This window comes from Parasteatoda tepidariorum, chromosome 8 (assembly GCF_982258835.1).
Source record: "Parasteatoda tepidariorum strain Cologne lab strain chromosome 8, Ptep-v5.0, whole genome shotgun sequence".
In the NCBI taxonomy this organism is placed as follows: domain Eukaryota; kingdom Metazoa; phylum Arthropoda; class Arachnida; order Araneae; family Theridiidae; genus Parasteatoda; species Parasteatoda tepidariorum.
In genome coordinates, this window is record NC_141762.1 from 97,326,549 (window position 1) to 97,340,087 (window position 13,539).

At 30.4% G+C, this 13,539-nt stretch overlaps 1 protein-coding gene and 1 long non-coding RNA gene across 3 annotated transcripts in view; both read left to right on the plus strand.

Annotated features, from left to right (window-relative positions):
* LOC107440992 (voltage-dependent calcium channel gamma-1 subunit) overlaps window positions 1-13,539 on the plus strand; it is a 163,993-nt gene that overhangs the window by 72,922 nt on the left and 77,532 nt on the right. The gene's annotated exons all lie outside the window — the stretch shown is intronic.
* LOC147806565 (uncharacterized) overlaps window positions 1-13,539 on the plus strand; it is a 394,172-nt gene that overhangs the window by 18,188 nt on the left and 362,445 nt on the right. The window lies entirely within an intron of this gene.

A 13,539-nucleotide genomic window follows, 5' to 3' on the forward strand; every position in this document is an offset into this window, starting at 1 on the left:
AGGGTTAAACTTTTAACTTTAAGGGGTTAAAAATTTTAATTTATGCTGTGAAAGGTGACAAATAAAATAATGCACATGCAACATAATATAAATGATATAGGAAACTATTAAAGAGTTAAGTAATGGTTTGTAAACATAAGATTATTTATTTTCAGCTGTTACAATCGTCCCTTTACTTATTGTTACAATCGTCCCCAAGACGCCATTTCAGCTTCATGTGTTAAAAACAATGCTAGTTAATTAACAAAACTAATCTTTTTTTATTGAAATGTTAATTAAGGTGTCCACTTACATATTCGGTAAATAATTTTTATTTGTTTAAACAAAATTACTTTGTTACAATATAATATTCTAATACCAAAAAAAGTACTTACGTAGCGTGAAAATATCTTTTGTGATGTAACTTTTTCAAAAGTACATAAAAATGGTTCCCAGCAGGGGTGTACATGTAGATTTATTAAATCCACCTTGTGCTCCACCTATAAACCAAATCTAGAACCCGACACTCGAAATTTTCTCTCGTACCCTGTTACAATTGACCCCACTCTCCCCTACAGATAACAGTACACAAATACAAAATTAAATTAAGAATTATACTTACTGATTGCTTTTATGCACGATATTATCCAAGCATACTCAAGTTAAAATTCCTGATGGTCCCATCAAAAAATTTTAATGGTTTATGCTGGTTTCAGTGTGATTCATGATGGTCCAACATCATTTGATGGTTACCATCATCCAACATTTTCCATTATACATTCATGGTTTTTGATATGCCAACAAACTTCCATCATTCCATGATGGAAAATGCTACTTCAATAGTATGAAGGTTAACCATCAAGAGAAGTTCGACTCTCATGGACTAACAATCCGTGATGGTCCATGATGGTTCAGACCATACATTTCCATGATGGTTTGATGGGAATTCTTTTTGGTTCTCAAGAATATACCATCAAAACAATTTTTTTTATGATCGAACCATCATAAATCAGTCCGAATTCCTGCATTGGGATGATGGTTGTTCATGATCGTTCCATCATTTGATTTCTAAGACACTATGATGGAAATTCCTGATGGTTCAACGTGTACTAACCTTCGAAACAAGTTGCTTTTCTTATGTTGGAACATCATAAATCTGTCCGAATTTCTACATTGAGTTTATGGTTACTTATGTTGATTACTATTAAAAAGTATAATGGTTCGTGAAGATTACCATTAAGATTATGTTGTTCCATCAATTGAAAACCATCTGAAATTTTGACTTGGGTATATATGAAGGCAAGACCAATTTGTTCAACCTATATTAGAAGAAACCATGCCTTAGAGCAGTGTTTCCCAAACTTATGACTTTCGTGTACCCTTTCTAAATTTTTCGTAACCCTGTGTACCACTAACAAAAAAGGAATGAATTTATTACTATAAAAAATTGCACGAAAAGTTAAAAATCGCAACTGGCTGTTGACACCACTGTTAACTCTGCAAAAATAGCCAATAGAAAAATACTTAATCGTAAATTTTCACGGCTAGCTTTGTTTTTAAATAAAAAAATTTGAAATTTTCGTTTGTTACAAAATATTTCGCATAAGAACGTGTACCCCCGCTAAACTGTTCCCGTACCCCTGGGGGTACGCGTACCACACTTTGGGAAACACTGCCTTAGAGCATTGTAGGCAGTATGGCTCCAGACTTTTCACCTTAAATTCTGCAAAAAAGCATAGGGTTTTGAAAGCGATATGTGACTTGGCATTATCATGGAAGAGGATGTCGCAGTCGCTAGACATCCACGACGTTTACGTTGATTGGTCCAAGCAACTCTTTGATCTAAAACACGGATTACAGCTTTTAGTTCCATGCCAGACCACTTTTCTAGCTCTCTTCGCCATTTCAGTAGGTCTGGCACGTCTTCGAACTGACCAAAGCTGAAAGCCAATGTCAGATAACTGGAGCCATCTGTCTCCACTTAGGGGAAATATATACGTTCCGCAATAATCATTTTTCAACTGCTAGTGTTTTTGACCCCTTTATTAGTTGGTCCATCCTCGTAATATTCTTTATTGTATATTTCGTTCTTTGCGTTGTTAATACGGGTTTTAAGTGCTCTTGATATTATAACACTAATGATTGCAACTGGAAGGGGTTAGATAACTTGCCAAAACATCCAATTTTTACCATTCAATATAGGACCAGAAAGCGAGCAGCGAGATAAGCTGACTTAGTTGAATTATTTGCTCATGGCCTTTCTGAACATAGGAATTGGTCCAATACATCCTGCAAAAGAGAAGGCCTCAGCACAGGTTACCGTAAACAAGAAATTCGATCCCTTAGTAGTCCAAACGTAATGACACATTTTGCAGTCACCACCACTGCGCAGTTTATTAGCCCGAACGAAGTGACATCTTTCTTATTTTTCATCCACTGCGCAGTTTATGTTCGTCACGTCGGACTATTAAATTTATCCGTGCTGAGGCCTTCTTTCTTCTGGGAGGTACTGATTGGAAACGGTAGACTCTTTTCTTGGCTTTCTAAATCTCCCAATCTGTCTTGCTTAGACTTTTATTTCTGGGAACATCGCAAACGCGCCGTTTTCGAAATGCTCTTTAAATCATTACAGTCTTTGGCCAAATTATTAGACGTACTCTAAGATTCTACGTAAAACTTTAATTATCAGCTGATACTATACAGCTTTTTTGTTTTTACGCCACTGAAACTGGTTTGAACTTGTTTACGTTTGTGTTTCAATGGGTTAAATTAGTTGATTTATAATATAAATTCGACGATTAAACAGATCAGACGATATATTATATAAATATAGAATATTTATTATATCAAGCATTATATTAGTATATTACAATAATTAGATCAAATTATTAGACACAATGTAGTTTTCTAATTATGACTTGTTTTGCAGGAGTTTGTATGCAATAGTTTCATATTTAAGCATACATGTAATGGTTTTTTATACAGGAGATTTTTTACATACTTCCTATTTGTATTTATTTTTAACGTATTGCATTACAATGTTAACCCATTGATACACGAACGTAAACAAGTGCAAACCGGTTTCAGTCGCGTAAAAACAATAAAGTTGCAGATTATCATCTGATAATTGAGATATTACATAGAATATTATAGCGCGTCGAATTATTTCGCCAGGGACTGTAGAGTTAAACTGTTCAGCGTACTAAAGAAACTAAAAAACCTGATTGTAAAATTTCGATACAAAAATTTTAAAACTGCTTTATCTTTTCAAATTTATATTCTTACAACAGAGATATCTCGTAAGGATTCTGTAACAGAAATATTTATTTATATTCTAAGAGGTGAGTTTTCAGATCTTCTTTTATAAATTTTTCTACCAGTCAAAATCAAGATTTTCTCTTTATCAGTCTTCGAATTAACAAAATAGAAATCAGAAATATTTCGAAATAATATTAAAATGTTTTACGTGCAGTTGGGAAGAAATTGTAGAGGAATAATTGCAAGTCCGAATTATTCATTATTTCGAATTCTTCAAGTTTAAATTTTTAAAAAAAGTGAGCTTTAATTTAAAATAGAATAACCTTTCCAATAAACCAGAACAACTTTCCTGTGCATTTATAAAGAAAACATGCAAATTGTTGATACGATCTTTCGTTCGAAAAATTTAAATTTCTTAATATTTAAAATGGTTTGACTACTTTTCTAATTCCAAAACGATCTATAAAATAAAGCCTGCTCTGCCGTTGCCATTTTACGAGAGGGTATCAGAGGTGAGAAAAGAACTTTTAAGAGTAGGTGGCCTCTTTGCGGAAAGTATGATAAAATCATTCTGTTTATTTTCATCTTCTGTTTTGCTCGCATGAAAATATCAATCTGAATCGCGAAATTAATCGGCATCACTTTTTTATATCGATTTTGTTAATTCGAAGATTGATAAAGTGAAATTATAGAGGAATAATTGCAAGTCCGAATTATTTATTATTTCGAATTCTCCAATTTTAAATTTAAAAAAAAAGTGAGCTTTACTTTGATTTAAAATAGAATAACGCTTCCAATAAATCAAAAAAACTTTCATGATGTGCATTTATCAAGAAAATATGTAAATTGGTGGCACGATTTTTCGTTCGAAAAACTTAAATTTCTTAATAATTAAAATGGCTCTGCTTTTCTAATTCCAAAACGATCTATAAAATAATGCCTGCTCTGCCGTTGCCATTTTAATCAGAACAACTTTCATGTGTAATAAATCAGAACAACTTTCATGAGTATTTATAAAGAAAATATGCAAATTGTTGAAACGATTTTCCGTTCGAAAAACTTAAATTTCTTAATAATTAAAATGGTTCGACTACTTTTCTGATTCCCAAACGATCTATAAAATAAAGCCTGCTCTGCCGTTGCCATTTCACGAGAGGGTATCAGAGGTGAGAAAAGAACTTTTAAAGACAGATGGCCTCTCTGCGGAAAGTTCGATAACATCATTCTGTTTATCTTTTGCTCGCATGAAAATATCAATCTGAATCGCGAAATTAATCGATATCACTTTTAGAGGTTGCACTTTTCTCTTCAATCTGCACTCTGTTTGAAGAGTGAGGGAGAAACTGTCTGCCTAATATTTTTGGGTTTCATAAAATGTGTCGATAAACGCTGTCTTTATTTATTTGATTCATCTAAAGTCGGCGGAAAAGTGAACATAAGTGAAAAAGGCTGACAGTTTGTCATACTTATTATTTGAGAATTGCGCCTTCAATCGATTTGCCGTTTATCAAGCCTATAAAAGAGGTTTCTTAGTCATTCGGTTTATGAAATTTCATTGGCTGGTGAAAGAGTTTTCGATTGGGAATGTCGAAATATTTTATTTGGCTCTCGATGGAACGAAATGATTTTTTTTTAACCCACATAGAAAATTCGAAAATTCTTCCATCTGGTAAAAAAATATTTCTTTATCAGCAAATAATGTGGTATTTTTATAACTTTCGTGAGTTTATAACAGTCATTCATAACTGTTTGCTGAAGTTTTGCCCATCAGTTGGTTATGTTTCAGTTATTTGCCAAAGCAGTTGATTTTTATTTTATTTTATAACCGTCGTTGAACAGCCGACGCAAATTTTTGGGTTTACAACTACTACTGTTTAACTCCGTAGTCTTGTAGTTTTGAACCCAATCCAGAAGACAAGGGAACTCCTGCATCGAGTATTGGGAGAAATTTTGCCTTCGTGGAGGATTTTTTGATGGAGCTAACCCGCATTTGCATTACATGGAGAGGAAGACCACGAGAACCTCCCATTGTTAGACTGACGGCAAAGGGACTCTAACCAATGATTCGTCTTCCACTGAGGATATTTCAAGCCAGCACAGTGGTCGGTACAAGCCGGATGCGGATTCGTTTCGACCAGCCATCGCTGGGGATTCAAACCCAGTCTATTTCCTGAGCCATTGCATTGCGGCTCCAAAGCAGTTGATTATAAAAATGATGCAAAGTGAGTTATGTCAATACGAATACAAAATGTCAATAAGAATAAAAATCACAGCCAACTTAAAAGTCTCTGCAATTTAATGTTTTAATTTTTATAAATCTACGCTATCCTCTACGTTGATTATGAAAATGGCTCAAAAATTGATTAGAATGTTACGTCCCTGTTGATGGAAAATGAAAATCTGAAATCAGTGTCTGTGAATAAATGATTTAATATTCACAAATCTAACTTATCCTCTATGTTAACTATGAAAATGGCGTAAAATATCAATAGGAGAAAAAGCAAAAATTCTTTTGTTTTTATTCAGCACCTTATTTATAAATCTATATTACCCTCAGAAAAGCCACAGTTATTGGAAAATGAAAAGTGTGTTATTTATGGTCTTAATGTTTACAAACTTTTTCAGTTTAGTGAAGCTAGTAAATATATGCAATAAGTGCTAATTATCCGTTTATTGAAAAAACAATGCCAAATTAGCGAACTTTAGAGGATTAATATTTTTTTTAAAAATGCTTAAAATATTTGCCAATTTTAAAGGTTGATTTCTTACTTTTTAGAAAGATAGTATGCATACGTAGTTTTAAATTAAAACTTTTCAAGTTTGAGGTACTCTATCTGTAACCTTTTAATTTTCCTTGATGAAAAGAGTGCAAAAAACAACTTCAAGCATGAGAAGGTCTTTTTAATTCTCGTGAAGCTAGATTATATTAAACTATATCATTTCCACAATTTAAATAAAGAGTACGCTTTAGGAATAGTTGAAAATGAAATCATGTTTTTTTTATGTTTGAAATACTTTACCTTGATCTATCAGTTCTTTGCCCTGACCATATCACTCTCTCAAGTACACTTCAAAAAATGGGTACTCAAATTTCACGTAACTTTATTCGTTTGTGACGAAACCGTTTCCTGAATAATTCGTTAAGGTGACGAAATAACTATCACTTCTTCATGTAAAATAATTTCATCGTACTATTATTTTTCCAAAAAGGGAAGAAAAAAAACCTCCCGTTGTTGAACGAAATTTAGTTCATTAAAACATGTAATGTTTGTGATTTCCAGATTGTTATTTGTCATAAATGTTTCATAAATGAGTAATATAATCAAAATTTCTCTGGAGCTATTTTGCCACAAAGTATAGCCCAAAAAATATTATAGTAATTACCTACTAAAAAAATTTTTTTTTGACAAGGCACGGAGTGAAAAATAATAATTTACGCATTAATTGTTGAAAAATTAATTGGATAATACAAATAATCTAGTCATAAGCTTTTTTATTTCACTTTCAGGAGTTGAGAAATAAAAATCTATAACGCAAAAGAATTATATCTAAACAGATCTAAAGAAAAAAAATAGTACGTGGAGTCCCTCCGCGCGTAAGAAGTGAAACTTCGTAATGTGGAAATGAAAATAAGAAGGGATAGAAATTGATTTTTAGTGAAATCATATTGTTTCTTTAAGACAAACTATATTAACAATGCTTACAATTCACAATTGATCGCATCTTTTAACTATCATTTTCGAGTGGAGAAATATCCAAATGTATAACATTTACAATGGGATTATGATAACTAAAGTAAGATACGAAATGTTTGAATTCTATTTTTTTCAATATTTCCTGCAAAAACTGCATCAATGGTAGTTTCCCCTTTGGTTGTTGGATCATTCCAACCATTTATCATTTCCAATCCAAATTTGTCTTTAAGGAAGGTAAATAATGTTTCAGCTTCAGGTAACGAGAAATTCACATTAAAATCTCCTGCAAGGATCACAGGTCGCTCACAATAATCAATTTCTTCACCAGTAACGTCTGCCAGAGCTTGTGAACCATAGTGGCAATAAAGATTTTGCAATAAATAATTTAATATCCCTCATGGCTGCATTTGGTGAAATATAAATGGCAATTAGAAAAGAGAAAACCTAACAATCAATTGATATTCACAAGAGACGTACCTTGACATAACCTTAAATCCGTCGCATTGTCCGTGGGATTGTTTTCACTCATTTTTTACAAATGTTGTGCACTGAATTTGAAAATAAAAAATACTACCCTATTAAATTATATGTGTATCTAATCAAACTAAAATATTTATAGAAAAACAATACTTTTACGACTTTTATTATTTTTATGCTAGTGAGTACCAAAACACTGTGAAATAAATGAGGGAAAACTGGATCCTACCACGTGATTTCCCGGCCAATAAAAATGTAGCGTTAAACGTCTAACGCAACCTTGTTGGAAGTCGCATAAGAAGTATAACTTCAAAAAACAAACCAACTATATCACCCAATTATTTACTGAATGAGAATAAATCTATTGGTAAGTAATTAAACAAATTGATACTTTTTTCTTGACATTGTTAAAAAAAACATTTTTAAGTGAAACTTGAAGATGAAAAGCGTGACATTATTAATTAAGTATTTAATGCACGATAAAATTAAAAAAAATAAATGTTTAAAAAAAAAACTATACCAAATTTATGGAAAAAAATTATTGACATGATCATTTTTCCAAAAGGAACAAAAACACAAGCTACTTATTAATTAAATTTCATTTTGTGATATTAAGTTTTATTTCATTAAGTTTTTTTAAAACTATTTTCTTCTAAAAAAAAGTTTAATTTTTTACATTACGAAGAGTTTTTTATGCTCAATTTTGTTGAAATTGTACGAGTTTATTAAAACATTTTCTTTTGGAATACACATGGTTTTGAAATGACAAATCGCAAGTTGTTTACGTATTTACAGTTGCGTTTGGATTGTTGTTATGTTTTGTGGCAGTTTAGTTCAAATTCTTCTCATAGTTTAACGAAGTTTCTTTGTAGAATTTAAGTATTATGACCATTTCAGATATATTTTAATTTGGATATGATGTAGGGATATTTATACCAGAAAATGAAGGAAATAGTTTAGGAAAAATTAATTTTTTAGATAAATATTATAAAGAACATGGCCACATTCCGAAATTATAAAATAAAGAAACCAATAATTCAAAATTAAAAGTAAATGAATTGTTCCCAACGAACAAATAGAAGCATGTGAACCATGTTCGGCGATTTATCGAAAGATAACTTAGCCAAAAATAAAGCCAACCACCCATAATCAATATTAAATTTGAAAATAGTTTGGCGAAAGCGAATCGCCAACAAGACTGTGAAAATTAGTATAACCATGCAACTGAAAAATTTATGTGGTAAGAAATTAAGAGTTATAATTAGATTTTAGTTTTCGATTTCGTCGCGACAGTGAATTAATGAGTCTTGCATTAGTATTGAAATAAGAAGTTAGCCGTTACACTGATTGTTAAGAAAAGAAAAGAATATTTTTTATTCGCTTTTTATAAAATGTAATGAAGATTAAATAATTGGTTTAGTTTAATTAAAATTTAATTAAGAATGATTTTTAAAAAAATTTAAAAGCAAGAAAACATGCAATGCCTATTGTGGTATCATAGTGAGCTTTATGATTAATTAATTTTTCATGTGATGAACTTAAACTTTTAATAGCATTTATTAGTGTAGTTTTTAAGCGATGCTATTTTAAAAATATTTTAATAAAATGAAAATATATTATCAGATTTTAGTTTTCTATCCTATAAATGTACATGAGGTAGACGAGAAAGCTGGCGCAGTGCCTTTTTATTTTATGAACAATAGAAATATTTTTAATTTAAGATAACCCATCCAAAAACTTATTAGGAAACATTTTCAAAGATACGTTTATTTAATAATAATTGGTTTAATTTAATTAAATTTTGATTAAGAATGATTTAAAAAAAATAAGTTAAAGAAATTTTAAAAGCTAGGAAAAATATATGTAATGTCTGTTGTGGCATCCCATTAAGTTTAAAACAATAATAGGGCAGTCAGCAATGAGTCAGAAAATAATAATAAAGACAACTATGAGACAGACAGACGATAGTAAAGTTGTTATTTCCAGGTCAAAAAGAAGTGGAGGAAATGCGTTGGGGAGGAGGGTCATTAACAATGGAAGAGTTAATTACGAACCAAGCAGAAATTAACAAGATTGACAGAAAAACTGAAGAACTGCTAACTAAGTGTGATTAGAAAATAATGTTAAGTATTTGGGTATCCATGTTTATTGTGGATAAAAAAATAACAAAACAATTAGCTCTGAGTGAGACGGAAAATAACAGTATAAGGGATAGTCTAAACACTGTAGAAAAAGATAAAATTGAAGGGGGGTGTCATGCCAAATTAACTGATTCAAATTTGCTTTCGAATTAATTAAAATGATAGGCGAGACATTTTTTGTTTCTGAAAAAGAAAAAAAAATCAAATGAAACTACAGTTGACTAAAAAAACCAGTTTATTGAAAATCCAACTAAAGTATTTTTTTTCGGGGGGGGGGGGTTGCAGTATGCCTCCATCCGCTTTTAGCGCGCTATGTTCCTGTAATGGTTAGGGGGGAAAATTTTGTATGTTTATTGGGTGTTGAAAAATAAATAATAGTAGAACAGAAGACACATGAGTCAGACTATATATAACAGTAACAAATAACAGTAAAACATGAAATGGATCAAGGAAAAAAAATATCTATGGATCAAAAAATAAACAATGGGTTGGTTGAGTTTTCAGATCTATTGTAAATTCAAAAATAGCAATGATAGGGTCAGTTAATCATCAAAAAATAACAATAGAATAGTTGCGTTTTCAGACTTGCTATGGATTAGTAAATAAAAATAATACGGTCAGTTAATCATCAAAAAATAACAATGGAATAGTTGCTTTTTTCAGACTTACTGTAGATTCGAAAATAGCAATTAAACGGTCAGTTAATCATCAAAAATTAACAATGGAATAGTTGCTTTTTTCAAACTTACTGTAGATTCGAAAATAACAATTAAACGGTCAGTTAATCATCAAAAAATAACAATGGAATAGTTGCTTTTCTCAAACTTACTGTAGATTCGAAAATAACAATTAAACGGTCAGTTAATCATCAAAAAATAACAATGGAATAGTTGCTTTTCTCAAACTTACTGTAGATTCGAAAATAACAATTAAACGGTCAGTTAATCATCAAAAAATAACAATGGAATAGTTGCTTTTCTCAAACTTACTGTAGATTCGAAAATAACAATTAAACGGTCAGTTAATCATCAAAAAATAACAATGGAATAGTTGCTTTTCTCAAACTTACTGTAGATTCGAAAATAACAATTAAACGGTCAGTTAATCATCAAAAAATAACAATGGAATAGTTGAGTTTTCAGACTTGCTATGGATTAGGAAATAAAAATTATACGGTCAGTTAATCATCAAAAAATAACAATGGAGTAGTTGCTTTTTTCAGACTTACTGTAGATTCGAAAATAACAATTAAACGGCCAGTTAATCATCAAAAAATAACAATGGAATAGTTGAGTATTCAGACTTGCTATGGATTAGGAAATAAAAATTATACGGTCAGTTAATCATCAAAAAATAACAATGGAATAGTTGCTTTTTCTGACTTACTGTCGATTCGAAAATAACAATTAAACGGTCAGTTAATCATCAAAAAATAACAATGGAATAGTTGCTTTTCTCAAACTTACTGTAGATTCGAAAATAACAATTAAACGGTCAGTTAATCATCAAAAAATAACAATGGAATAGTTGCTTTTCTCAAACTTACTGTAGATTCGAAAATAACAATTAAACGGTCAGTTAATCATCAAAAAATAACAATGGAATAGTTGCTTTTCTCAAACTTACTGTAGATTCGAAAATAACAATTAAACGGTCAGTTAATCATCAAAAAATAACAATGGAATAAATGAGTTTTCAGACTTGCTATGGATTAGGAAATAAAAATTATACGGTCAGTTAATCATCAAAAAATAACAATGGAATAGTTGAGTATTCAGACTTGCTATGGATTAGGAAATAAAAATTATACGGTCAGTTAATCATCAAAAAATAACAATGGAATAGTTGCTTTTTCTGACTTACTGTCGATTCGAAAATAACAATTAAACGGTCAGTTAATCATCAAAAAATAACAATGGAATAGTTGCTTTTCTCAAACTTACTGTAGATTCGAAAATAACAATTAAACGGTCAGTTAATCATCAAAAAATAACAATGGAATAGTTGCTTTTCTCAAACTTACTGTAGGTTCGAAAATAACAATTAAACGGTCAGTTAATCATCAAAAAATAACAATGGAATAGTTGCTTTTCTCAAACTTACTGTAGATTCGAAAATAACAATTAAACGGTCAGTTAATCATCAAAAAATAACAATGGAATAGTTGAGTTTTCAGACTTGCTATGGATTAGGAAATAAAAATTATACGGTCAGTTAATCATCAAAAAATAACAATGGAATAGTTGCGTTTTCAGACTTGTTATGGATTAGGAAATAACAATGATACGGACAGTTAATCATCAAAAAATAACAATGGAATAGTTGCTTTTTCTGACTTAATAGAAAAAAAAGCACTGCATTTGTTATCAAGGAATCAGAAAACAAGGATGGAATAATAGTTTTACAGTCCCTGGCAGAAATATTAGACGTACTATAGGTTTCTATGTAAAATCTTAATTATGAGGTGATACTATACAGCATTATTGTTTTATGCGGCTGAAAACGGATTTACACTTATGTGCGTGTATCAATTGGTTAACATTGTAATACAATACGTTAAAAATAAATACAAATCTCCTAAATAAAAACCCATTACATGTATGTTTGAATATAAAAGTATTGCATATAAACTCGTGCAAAACATGCCATTATATAAAAAACTACAATGCGTCTAATTATTTGGTCTAATTATTATAATATACTAATATAATACCTGATGTAATAAATGTTCTATATTAATATAACATATCGTCGAATTTATATTATATATCGTCTTAGTTAACCAATTGATACAAGAACGTAAACAAGGGCAAAGTCTTGTAAAAACAATAAAGCTGTATAGTATCACCTGATAATTAAGATTTTACATAGAATATTAGAGCGCGTCTAATAATGTATGCCAGGGACTGTAATTCGAATCTCGTTCTGAGAAAAACAACCAGGCAGGAACGTGATGAAATAACCTGCCCCTAACTGATATTATAACTCTGTTCCATATATTTTATTTAACTGTAGAAGAATCACACAACGTTTAATCAGCTGCGGAAAAAGTTCCATAACTCTAAGAACTGTCATAACATTAGAAGAAGCCTGCAATAAAGAAAATGGCGTCATATTTAGAATGTGACATGGGTGAAGCAAAAAAAAAGTGTCACAGCTGGTTAGGGGAGTCAGAATAACTCAGAAGTAAACGAAAAACCCCAGATTCATCAGTGGGCTTATTTTTTCTGCTCACTTGACATAAAAGAATGCTTCCTGACGAGGAACGCATTCTTTTTTGGATCTCATCCGAATCTTCCAAGGTCGGTCCTTTTATTATAAGACAAACAAAAGAAACGCTTTTTTCTTGTTGCTAAACAAACTTTTTCCTCTCCATTTAGTTATCTTCAGCATCTCCATAACGATATCTAATTATATGCCAATCAATGAAACTAGTTGAGGATGTTAGTCGAAGCTTTTTCGCCAAAGAATATAATGGTTCGAATATCTTCAAGTCGACGTAAACCTAAAATTTTTAAGTTATGCTACTATTTCGATTATAAGAGTTGCACTTAAAATCGTCAAATAACTAAACTATTTGTTCAAAGAATTTTTTAAAAAAATCTCCAAATTGGTGATATTTGTTTACGATAGAAATTATTAAAATCGGTGGATAATTCACTATTTGTGTGCCTATTTATGAGCCATAATAAGGCAGCGTTATAGGAACTTTTCAAAGATTGATGACTATAGGATCATAAACGCTTTTCGTTTTCAAATAACATATTGATATTTTGCCATATTTTCATAGCATGGATGATACTGGCTATCTTTATCCCGTATATATATATATATATATATATATATATATATATATATATATATATATATATATATATATATATATATATATATATATATATATATATATATATATATATATATATATATATATATATATATATATATATATATATATATATATATATATATATATATATATATATATA